Genomic DNA, 11128 nt, shown 5'->3' on the forward strand with positions numbered 1-11128 from the left:
CCCCTTCCCTCCTTTAGTTGTGCCTCCGTGGATTTTTCTCCCTCTCAGGGTACAACATTTAAACACGTAAACTTTGTTGCATGGCTAAATAAAACCCGACCACACCAAACAAAATCCTTTAGCTTGAAGGCTCTAGGCAATCAATCTAGTTGCTATATATCTGTCAACCTTTATTGTGTTGCTTGCTTGACCTTGCCCTTCCTACTCTTTATGAAAATGTTGCTTTTAGTCACTGGGGGCTGGGGGTGATGCCTGGGCCACTAGAGACAGAACTCTATCTAGCACGCTGTGGGTGCTCAACCCATAAACCCATATGTTTGGGATACAAATGACGCAGAGGTTTAGAAAAGGAGCCATGGTTATTGTGAATTCTTTTCTGAAATGGACTTCCAGTCCTTCTAAGGTTCGCCAGAAAGGAAACCTGCCACATGGTTCAGGCAGAAAGGAGTTTACTGAGGGGAAAGCAAATTCACCAGCCCACACAAGATGGAGGTGTAGGGAGATTGAGGAGAAGGAAGAAGGGAAAAAGAGAGAAAAGAGCAAGAGAGAGGAAGAGGGAAAAAGAAAGAGAATGGAGACTAGTGTTGAGCCGGGTTGTATAGGAAAAGGCGGGAGATATGGCCAGGTGGGTTGGATGTGACCCCAGAGAAGGGGGAGGTAACTGCCTCCAGGTGTGCCAGTTACCTAGGTAACTCAGGTACTGGGCGCAGACTTAAACGGGGTGGGGGGGGAGCATCTGCATGGAGCCTTCCCTGGGGTGGACCTTACAGTTCTGAGTTCTGAGGAAGGAAGCTTGAGATTCTGGAGCCATGTGTGGAGGAAAGATTGAAAGTCCTCCTTTTCTAGACTCTGTAGGTAAGGCCCACCCTTGCATCTATCTCCTTTCTACACTTGGTTCTCCGCCTTGGCAAGGCTGCTTCTCAGCAGCTGTAGTACCAGATTGTCCCACGAGAGGTCAGTAGAGCACGGCGTTTGCAATCTGAAGTTAATTCCAGAGTTTGCCCTCTTCCAGGAGAGGAGGCAAGGGGAGTGGGGGTCCTTTTGGACTACAATGAAGGTAGCCACATCCTAGAGATGGCAGAAGAGCAAGCTGGATCATGGGCATGTCTTTTTTATTTTTAATAACATAATGGTTATGAATTGACCTCTGGCCCCTTCTCCACTGAGTCTGAAAGGGGCAGGAGAGGGAGGCTGTGCACATGGCTTCTGCTTCTATCCCTTTGTCCATAAGATACTAGTGCTGTGACATGTGGTCCCTTCAACTCCTTCAGCTAGCTGCGGTTAAATAATAGGTGCTTTAAAGGGGCTGATCACTTAATTAGGGCGAGGGGCTTTGAGGAGAGTCAGACTTCAGCCACTGATAGGCTCAGCATCCTTCTTTGTAACTTAATTGGTGACAACAAGCAGGGCTTGGAATTTCACCGTGCAGCGCCTCCTCTGCTGCCTTTTTTTTTTTTTTTAAAGGAAAACCGTCCTCTTAGCACTACTTTTGCTGTATTCCACAAATTTGGGTCTATTGTAGTTTTATTTTCATTTGGTTACAGGAATTAAATTTTTTTTATCCTATATTTCTCCAATGATCCATTCATTCTAATTCAATGTGCTTTCTTTAAAAAAATTATAGTTATTATAGAGGTGATATACAGAGGGGTTACATTCACATGCATCAGGTAATAAGTGCATTTCTTTTCATACAGTGTCATCTGCTCCTCATTCTCTCCCATTCCCTCCCTCCCATCTCCACCCACCGGTTGCACAGTTCACTTTCACTTTCATCAATGTCCAGCGAGCTCCACTGCTGTACTTTTTCACCCTTTATCCTTGGGTTTTCTGCCTTCACCTCACCCTCTCACAGATATGCATTTGAACACACTCTAGATAAAGTACAGAATACAGAGTCATCAGGGACAAAAAACAACAAACTTAAAGAAGTCCTTTGTTTCCATATCTTTGGAGTTTGTTTTAGTATGTATATTATTTTATACACATATGAAGAGGTGCTTGGATATTGCACCTTTGTGATCCTCTCCTAAGACTTCTCTTCTGGTCTCCCTATATGTGAGTATCTAGACTTCTGTGTAATTTGTCTTATTCCAGTGCCCTTTAGATCTAACTTCTATATATCAGGGAGAACATGCACTGTTTGTCTTTCTGAGCTTGGTTTACCTCACTTCACATGGTTCCATCCATTTCCCTGCAAATTACATTATTTTATTCTTTCTAATGGCCGTGTAAAGTTCCATTGTATATGGGTACCACACTTTTTGGATCCACTCATCTATTGTGGGGCATCTGGGTTGTTTCTATATCTTGGCTATTGTGATCAGTGCAGCAATGAACATGGATGTGCAGGTGCCTTAACATATCCTGGCTCATGGTATTTAGGGTAGATGCCTAGAAGTGGTGTGGCTGGGTTGTAGGGAAGGTCTACATTTAGTTTTTTAAGGAATCTCCAGACTGCTTTCCAGAGTGGTTGTACTTGTTTACATTCTCACCAGCAGTGCATTGTGTTCCTTTTTCCCTACATCCCTGCCAGCATTTGTTGTTTGAATTCAAAACATTGGCCAGTCTAACTGGGGTAAGATGATATCTCAGGGTTGTTTTGATTTGCATTTCCTTTATAGCCAGGGATGATGAACATTTCCTTATGTGTTTCTTTGCCATTCTTACATCTGCAGAGAAGTCTCTTCTTAGCTCCCTTGCCCATTTAAAAATTGGTGTATTAAGTTTAGGAGGGGGTAGTTTCTTAGCTCCTTGTATATATTGGATATACATTGGATATATATTGGTCTCTGATGTTTTGGTGGTGAAGATCTTTTCCCATTTGGTTGTCTGTCTTTCTAGTTTAGTAACTATGTCCTTAGCTGTCTTTTTTATTTTAATGTAGTCCCACGTGTGGAGTCTTATCTGTTGTGCCCCTGGGGCTCTATTCAGGAAGTTCCTGCTGGTATCTATAAGTTCTAATGTCTCCCCTACTCTGTCTTGAACTAGTTTCAGAGTTTGGGGTCTGATGTTGAAGTCTTTGATGCATTTTGAATTGATATTAGTACATGGTGATAAGCAACAGTCCACTTTTAGTTTTCTGCATATGGCTGACCAGTTTTCCCAACACCAATTATTGAAGAGGCTGTTTTTTCCCCCATTGTGTGTCTTTGGCTCCTTTGTTGAATATCAGATGACTATAACTATGTGGTTTTATCTCCATGTCTTTTACTCTGTTCTGTTGATCTTCAGGTCTACTTTTGTATCAATATCAAGCTGTTTTTGTTTTTATGGCTCTGCAGTAGAGTTTGAAATCTGGTATTTTCATAACACCTGAATTTTTTTTTTTTTTTGCCTAGAATGACTTTGGCTGTTCTAGGTCTTTTTATTGTTTGATATGAATTTATGAATTTTTGGATTCCTATCCCTATGTCGGTAAAGGATGTCATTGGGGCTTTGATGGGGATTGCATTGAATTTGTATATCATTTTTGGCAGTATGGCCATTTTCACAATATTTATTCTACCTGTCCATGAACATGGAAGATCTTTCCATTTCCTGCTGTCCTGTTTGATTGCTTCCTTTAGATTTTTATAATTTTTGCTATAAGGATCTTTCACATCTTTGGTTAGGTTAATTCCTAGGTTTTGTTTTTTTAAGGCTATTGCAAATGGCTTTGTTTTCATGGTGTTATTTCCCCTTCTGTTTGTCTATTGTTGGCTACTGATTTTTGTGGGTTGACTTTGTATCCTGCTACTTTGCTGAAGTGGTTGGTCAGTTCTAGGAGTTTGGGGGTGAAGCTTTTTGGGTCCTTTAGATATAAAATCATGCCATCTGCAAACAGAGGTAGTTTAATTTTTTATTTCCTTATATGAATCTCTTTTGTGTCCTTTTCTTGCCTTCTTGCTTTGGCTAAGAATTCCAGAATTATATTGAAGAGTGGAGAGAGTGGGCATCCTTGCCTTTAGGTGACTTTCCCATGTTTTTAGGGGAAATGGTTTTAGTTTTCTTCATTTGTATGATGTTGGCTGTTCGTCTGTCATATATAGCCCTTAATGTTTTAAGGAATGTTCCTTCTGTTTCTAGTTTCTCCAATGCTAGTAACACAAAAGGATGTTGTATTTTGTCAAAGGATTTTTGATGTGGTGAATTACGTTTATTGATTTGCATATGTTAAACCAACCTTGCATCTGTGGGATGAAGCCTGCTTGGTTATAATGTATGATTTTGTTGTTGTTGTTTCTGGATTCTGTTGGCTAATATTTTATTGAAGAGCTTTGCATCTGTGTTCATCAGAGCAAATGGTCTGTAGTTCTCTCTATTTTTTGGTTATATTCTTACCTGGTTTTGGGATGAGTGTGATATTTACTTCATAGAGTGAGTTTGAAATTGCTCCCTCCGTTTCTACTTCATGGAAAATCTTGAGGCATATTGCTGTTAGTGCATCTTTAAAAGTCTTACAGAATTCAGCAGTGAATCCATCTGGGCCTGCACTTTTCCTTATTGTAAGACTTTGGGTTATTTTCTCTATCTTGTGTGTTATTGGCTTGTTAAGCTGGTTTATACTTCTTGGTTTAGTTTAGGCAGATTGTAGGTTTCTAAAAATTCGTCCATTTCTGTTAGGTTTTCCTTCTTTAGTGAGTATAGGTATTGAAAGTAGTCCTTTATAATCATTTGGAATTCCTGGATACTTGTAATGCTTCCTGTGGCATCTCTGCTCTTATTGATTTGAATCACCTCTCTTCTTTTACATTGATCTTGCAAGTGGTCTGTCAATTTTATTAATTTTTTCAAAAAATAAGCTTTTTGTTTCATTGTTTTTATGTATTTTTTTTAGTTTCTATCTCATTGATATATGAGCTAATCTTGTTATCTCCATCTAGTAGTTTTAAGCTTGATTTGTTCTTGTTTTTCCTAGCAGTTTTAATTGCATCATGGTTATTTACTTGAGCTATTTCTGTTTTCTTTGTGTGCTCTTAGAGCTATGAACTCCCCCCCAAACACTGCTTCTGCTGTATCCCAGAGGTTCCATTGTGATGTGTTTTCATTTTCATTGAATTGTACGAACTTTCTAATTCCTTCTTTAATTTCTTCAGTGACCCCGGTGTTATTCAGTAGTGTGTTATTCAGTCTCCATGTATTTGAGTGATTTCTGGAGTATGCTTTGTTGTTGAGAACTAGTGTGATTCCACTGTGGTCAGATAGAATGCAAGGAGTTATTTCAATCCTCTTGTATTTGCTTAGGTTCTTTGTGTGTACTATGATATGATCTGTTTTGGAGAATGTTCCATGGGCTGCTGAGAAAAATAAGTGTTGAGTTGTTGTTAGTTGGAATACTTTGTAGATGTCTGTTAAGTCCATTTGGGTTATGGTGACATTAAGTTCAGAATCTTCTTTGCTTATCTTTTGTTTGGTTGACCTGTCCTTTGGTGAGAGTAGGTATTTAAGGTCTCCTGCTATTATTGTGTTTGAGTCTATCCTGTTCAGTAAGTCCAAAAGTGTTTGTTTAATGTATTTAGATGCTCCATTATTTGCTGCATAAATACTGACCACTGTGATTTCCTTTTAATGGATCATTCCCTTTATTACTATGTAATGACCTTGTCTCTTTGTACTGATTTTAATGAAAAGTCTATTTTATCATATGTCAGTATGGCTACTCCTGCCGTCTTGCAGGATGAATTTTCATGAAAGATCTTTTTCTTTTTTCTTTTTGGCCAGTCCTGGGCCTTGGACTCAGGGCCTGAGCACTGTCCCTGGCTTCTTTTTTGCTCAAGGCTAGCACTCTGCCACTTGAGTCACAGCGCCACTTCTGGCCATTTTCTGTATATGTGGTGCTGGGGAATCGAACCCAGGGCTTCAAGTATACAAGGCAAGCCACTAGGCCATATCCCCAGCCTATGAAAGATCTTTTTCTATCCCTTCACTCGGAGTTTGTTTTTATCTTAGACTGGGAGATGGGTCTCTTGGAGACAACAAATGGATGGGTCTTGTTGTTTTTTAATCCAATCTGATGTTCTTTTTCTTTAGCTTGGGGAATTGAGTCTGTTAATGTTTAGAGTTATGACAGAGATCTATCATGCTTCCTGCCATTTTATTGATTTCCTTTATTCTCCTTCTGTCTTCTTTCTATATTTACTAATTTTTTCTTCCAATGATTTTTGTTTAATGTGTTTCTTTGATTTTGATTGTTTTCTTCAGATTGTACACTTCCCTTTAGTAGTCTTTGTAAATCTGGTTTAGTGTTCAAGAATTCCTTTAATTTTTGTTTGTTATGGAAGGTTTTAGTTTTTACCATCAACTGGAAATGATAGCTTCGCTGAGTACACCAGTTTGGGTTGGCAGTTGTTGATCTTCAGGGCTTGGATTATAGCATTCCAGGCTCTCCTTGCATTGAGAGTTTGTGTGGGGTGATATGCAGTGATTCTGGCTTTCTTTCCATTGTAGTGTAGGTCCTTTGATTTTGCAGCATTTAAAATCAGTCTCTTGGGGCTGGGGATATAGCCTAGTGGCAAGAGTGCCTGCCTCGAATACATGAGGCCCTAGGTTCGATTCCCCATCACCACATATACAGAAAACGGCCAGAAGCGGCGCTGTGGCTCAGGTGGCAGAGTGCTAGCCTTGAGCGGGAAGAAGCCAGGGACAGTGCTCAGGCCCTGAGTCCAAGGCCCAGGACTGGCCAAAAAAAATAAAATAAAAAATAAAAAAAATAAAATAAAATCAGTCTCTTGCTCTTCAAGTCTACTGTTTTTACTATCATGTGTATAGAAGTGTTTCTTCTTGGATCCTGTCTACTGGAAGTTCTGTATGCATCTGTCAGGTGAGTGAGATTTTCTTAAGATTGGGGAAGTTCTCTGTTATTACTTTACTGAATAGGTTTTTCAATGCCTTTAGTATTGAATTCTTCCCTCTCATCGATCCCAGCTATGCATAAATTTGATCTCTTAGAGAGTCTGCCAATTCTTAGATTTCCCTTGGGTACATTCTAAGTGTTCTTTTCCATACCTTTGACTTTTTGTTATAGCTCATCAAGTCCTGGTATTCCGTTTTCCATTTTACTTATTCTGTTACCTAGGTATTCCACTGTGGTTTGCAATGTGCAAATCAAAATTTTATGCTTCTGAGATCATTTCTCATAGTGTTAACTTTGTCTTTTAATTAGGAGTATAGTGTTTCTACTTTTATCTCCGTGTCTTTTTGGGCATCCTGGATCTTCTTTGTCATTTCTTCTCTGTACTCTTGAAATTATTTTTGCATCTCCCCTTTCATTTCACTGGCTATTTCTGTCATCATTTTAATGGTTCTTTAATGGTTTTGTCCTCCATCTCTTTTTCACTTTCATTGGGGTTCTTACCTGGATTTGTTGTTGGCTTTTGGATTTGGTTTGTTGTCTTTATTGTTCACGAACCTTGTAATCTTTTTGTTACGATTTACACATTTGGGTTCAGGGATTGTCAGGGATGTGGCCTGAGCTTGGTCTGTTTGCACCTGACAGGTGGCAGGGCCCCACTTGGCCTGGGTTAGTTTACAGTGGGTGAACTAGCCCATGCTTTGCTCCTGGGCCAGCAGGCACTTGGGCACACTTGCTTGGCCCCAGACTAGCTGGGAAGACTTTGGCCCTGGGCTGGCTGGAAGGAATTTGGCCTTGGGTCAGCAAGCTTTCTTTACCATGTACATACACAAGGAGACTATCATGACCCTGCAGGCAGAGTCTACAAACCAAACTGTTTCAAGAATTATGCCTATGGGGCTGGGAATATGGCCTAGTGGCAAGAGTGCTTGCCTCGTATACATGAAGCCCTGGGTTCGATTCCCTAGCACCACATATATAGAAAATGTCCAGAAGTGGCGCTGTGGCTCAAGTGGCAGAGTGCTAGCCTTGAGCAAAAAGAAGCCAGAGATGGTGGTCAGGCCCTGAGTCCAAGGCCCAGGACTGGCCAAAAAAAAACAAAAAAATTATGCCCATAAAGACAAGAAAAAGCCAGAACTGCAACCACTACTTTTCCGCTCCTTAACTTACCCACGTTTGTGGTAATTTGCTATTGCAACCCTGGAAAAATTAATACAGAGCACCTGGAAGACTTGAGGTTCATACTGAGTGAGGTAGATGATAGGCTATGGCAGGAAGAAGAGTGTCAGGATCTAACTAAAGGTGGGAAAGGACCTCAAGGTTTTATGTGGAGATTAGGGACAAAAGCAGAATCAAGAAATCAGTGATTATAGTGACACAGACACACACAGGAGCAAGCAATCGGGGTGGCAGAGGATGGGAAGGTTCCAGATAGTTTTGAAGACAGATAATGAGGAATGTGATGCAGGATGTAAAGGAAAACAAGAATTCAAGGATGGTGCCATCTCTATGGATTTGAGTACCTGCTCTGGATTTTTCACTGTGGACATAGAGGAGTGTAGAAGTCAGTATTGGAGTTTGGGAATTTAATTGGATGTATTCAGTTTCAGAGGGCACTTACATATCAAAAGTGTACATTTTATTTGCCCCTTGGTTACATGCTCCTGGAGTTTAGTAGGCCATTTAAAGATGCAGATATAAAATCTCAAGTCATCAGTAGTGAAACATTTTAAAATAACAAGAAAACCAGATTAATTAATAAGCGAGAGCTGGGAATATGGCCTAGTGGTAAAATGCTCGTATACATGAAGTCCTGGGTTCGATTCCTCATCACCACATATATAGGAAAAAACTGGAAGTGGCGCTGTGGCTCAAGAGGTAGAGTGCTAGCCTTGAGCAAAAAGAAGCCAGGGACAGTGCTCAGGCCCTGAGTCCATACCCCAAGACTGGCAACAAAAACAAAACAAACAAAGAAATAAGTGTGATTTCTTTTTTCTTTTTTGCTGGTTCTGGGCCTTGAACTCAGGGTTTTGACAGTGTCCTTGAGCTTCTTTTGCTCAAAGCTCGCACTCTACTACTTCAGCCACAGCTCCAGTTCTGACTTTTTTGAGTGGTTTATTGGAGATATTTTCCTGCCCAGGTGGGCTTTTAATTGCGATCCTCATAACTCAGCCTTTGTAATAGCTAGGATTATAGGTATGAGCCACCAGCACCCAGTGAAAGTGTGATTTCTAACTGTGAAATATACTTGCACAATCATTCTATGTTTTTTCACATATGCAGTGGTGTACCACCTTTTTTTGTGGTATGGACACTGTCCCAGGCTTTTTGTGTTCAAGCTAAGCAATCTACCACTTGAGCCACAGCTCCACTTCCAGTTTGAGGGCAGTTAATTGGAGAGAAGAGTCTCATGAACTTTTCTAACTGGCTGGCTTTGAACCATAATTCTCAAGATCTCAGCATCTTTTTTTTTTTTTTTGGCCAGTCCTGTGCCTTGGACTCATGGCCTGAGCACTGTGCCTGGCTTCCTTTTGCTCAAGGCTAGCACTCTGCCACTTGAGCCACAGCGCCACTTCTGGCCGTTTTCTGTATATGTGGTGCTGGGGAACTGAACCCAGGGCCTCATGTATATGAGGTAAGCTCTCTTGCCACTAGGCCATATCCCCAGCCCCAATAACATTCTTATTTTTATTTATTTATTTATTTATTTTGGCCAGTCCTGGGCCTTGGACTCAGGGCCTGAGCACTGTCCCTGGCTTCTTCCCGCTCAAGGCTAGCACTCTGCCACTTGAGCCACAGCGCCACTTCTGGCCGTTTTCTGTATATGTGGTGCTGGGGAATCGAACCTAGGGCCTCGTGTATCGGAGGCAGGCACTCTTGCCACTAGGCTATATCCCCAGCCCTCAGCATCTTGAATAGCTAGGATTACAAATGTGAGTCATTTATGCCCAGCCCTACCTAAAATTGCTCTTTCCCATTGTTTCATCTACTTTCTCTTTGTCTGATAAAGTTAGATTTACCCTTTCATATCAGACACAGGTTCTGAAACCTTTTGTGACTCATGTAATCTACCCAGATAACATTTAAATATTTTAATTTCCCTCTCCATGGCACATGGCAAATTCTCCATACACAACTCACATGATGATGATTTCTCTCCCACGACTTATCATATTTGTAAGGAAAATGACCTTGTTCTGTCCCAGTCTTCAATTTGTTATTTGAATGACCTGAGGGCTCAAGTCTTCATACCAGCCAAGTTATTCATTTATCACAAGTCTTCCCTGGCAAGTCTTCTATTCTGTTTTTCCAATTTCTAGAAACTTAAAAAAGTTAGCAGTGAGTTTGGCTCTGAAGCAGAACTGTTGTTACTAAGTGAGCTAGTCCCACCCATCCTTTATTTTGCAATTTGTGATTGTGATGTTGTGTTAGGCAAAATGAAGTGCTTTGTTGGTGTGGTTCTGCCTAGCTATCATTAAAGGAGGCTCCAGATTGTGTTCAGTCTATTTCTGTCTTGGTATGTTTTGTAAGCACCACTTTAGCAGGGTCTTTACACATAGCAGCTGAAGTTTATTCCCTTGCTTACTTCCTTCCTCCCTCCTTCCCTCCTTTCCTCCCTTCCTTCCTTTCCTTTCCTTTTTATTTTTTTTGCCTGTCCTGGGGCTCAAACTCTGGACCTGAGTACTGTCCCTGAGCTTCTTTTTGCTCAAGGCTACCACCTGAACCACAGCCCTACCACTTGAATGCTGTATGACTTGGAACACAGCTCCACTTCTAGCTTTCTTTTGGTAATTTATTGGAGATAAGAGTCTCACAGACTTTCCTCCCATGCTGGTTTCAGACCATGATCCTCAGATCTCAGCCTCCTGAGTGGCTAGGATTACAAGCATGTGTCACCAGCACCCAACCTGAAGTTCTTTATTAAAGCAAACCTGCTTGAATTTTTGCCAACACACAAGAACCAGTTTTATTACCCACTTCATTGCGAAGTATTGGAGATTTTTCTCTTTCTTAGTCAAGTCCTAGGTCCTGTTGTGGCCTTCCATGCTCATAGGAATCTCACTAGTCAAGTACACTAGCCTCTGTGTTTCTTTACTGAGTGCCTGCCTAGCTCCAGTAATTCCATGTTTCATTTTCCCCTCCAGGCCTTTTGTCTTAGGAGCTTCTCAAAGTTGCTTTGTTTTCCTTCTATAATGGGGTTTGAACTGTCTGATCCTTGTAATTGCTAGGCAGGAACTCTGTCACTCGAGTCACACCCCCAGTCACATTTTGCTGTTATTATTTTTTCAATACAGT

The sequence above is a fragment of the Perognathus longimembris genome, chromosome 13 (genome assembly GCF_023159225.1).
Source record: "Perognathus longimembris pacificus isolate PPM17 chromosome 13, ASM2315922v1, whole genome shotgun sequence".
NCBI lineage: Eukaryota > Metazoa > Chordata > Mammalia > Rodentia > Heteromyidae > Perognathus > Perognathus longimembris.